Consider the following 1,505-nt stretch of genomic DNA (forward strand, 5'->3'; position numbering starts at 1 on the left):
AAAAAAAAAAAAAGACAGAACATGTGAGCATGATAGAGGTTTTGGCAGAAGGACTACACAGGAGAAGTTTTGATGTACGAGCTAAAGAGGGAAAACTGGAATGCTTCCTGCTAGGGCACTCTTGGGACTAAAAAGCCATAGGTCCAGGACCTAAAGCAATACTTCTCAAGTTTATTGGATCCATAGACCGTTAGTAAGCAGAGGCCGAGGCCCTTTGGGTCCTTCACTTTCATTAGGCATTCATAGCCAGATCAACCTTCCCAGGAAGGATGGTGTCAGAATCTCATGGCCAGGCGTGGTGGTTCAGGCCTGTAATCCTAGTACTCTAGGGTGGGTGGATTGCCTGAGCTCAAGAGCTAGAGACCAGCCTGAGCAAGAGAGAGACCTCATCTCTAAAAACAGCCAGGCATTGTGATGGGCACCTGTAGTCCCAGCTACTCAGGAGGCTGAGGCAAGAGATATAGCTTGAGCCCAAGAGTTTGAGCTTTTGTGAGCTGTGACACCACAGCACTCTACCACGGGCGAAAAAGTGAGACTCTATCTCAAAAAAAAAAAAAAAGTCACATGTGTAGGTTATAAAATAAATAGAAGCAGGAGAAGTGCTGTGAGGCATTGTTCATGCCCATTGTCCCAGTGACCCAAATTATACTTGATTTTTATTTTATTATTTTAGTGTAATTTTATTTTTGAGACAGAGTCTCAGTTTGTCGCCCTTGGTAGAGTGCTGTATTGTCACAGCTCACAGCAACCTTAAACTCTTGGGCTTACGTGATTCTCTTTCCACAGCTTCCCAAGTAGCTGGGACTATAGGCGCCCGCCACGACACCCAGCTATTTTTAGAGACAGAATCTTCAGGCTGGTCTGGAACTCCTCCAAGCTCAAACAGTCCACCCACCTTGGAAGCAGTCCACTCCTAGAATACTGGGATTACAGATGTGAGCCACTGTGCCTGGCCTTAAACTTAGTTTTTAAATCTCATAATATAGCAACCATGAGTCCTAAAAATCACAAGACCTGGGATGGTGGAAATTCTCTTTCTTCATATGTAAATGCTGATAATGGGTTTAGGTAGGATTGCTCATGCCTGTAATCCTAGCACTTGGAAAGCCAAGATGGGTGGATTGCCTGAGCTCACAAGTTCCAGACCAGCCTGAACAAGAGTAAGACCCTGGCTCGGTGTCCATAGCTCAGTGGGTAGGGCACCGCCACATATACCGGGGCTGCTAAACAACAACGACAACTACAACAAAAAAGTAGCTAGGTGTTGTGGCGGGCGCCTGTAGTCCTAGCTATTTGGGAAGCTGAGGCAAGAGAATTGCTTGAGCCCAAGAGTTGGAGGTTGCTGTGAGCTATAATGCCACATCACTCTACTGAGTGTGATAAAGTGAGGCTCTGTCTCAAAATAAATAAATAAATAAAAATGCCAATAATTATAATGATGGTATCCACATCAAAAAATAGTGGTGGCTCGGCGCCTATAGCTCAACCGGCTAAGGCGCCAGCCA

The 1,505-nt window shown here is 45.4% G+C and overlaps 1 protein-coding gene across 1 annotated transcript in view; it reads left to right on the forward strand.

The window, feature by feature from the left end:
- Positions 1–1,505, forward strand: part of CHKA (choline kinase alpha) — an 84,554-nt gene that overhangs the window by 55,048 nt on the left and 28,001 nt on the right.

Source organism: Otolemur garnettii, unplaced genomic scaffold, assembly GCF_000181295.1.
Source record: "Otolemur garnettii isolate 467f Iridium unplaced genomic scaffold, OtoGar3 scaffold00134, whole genome shotgun sequence".
Classification (NCBI taxonomy): domain Eukaryota; kingdom Metazoa; phylum Chordata; class Mammalia; order Primates; family Galagidae; genus Otolemur; species Otolemur garnettii.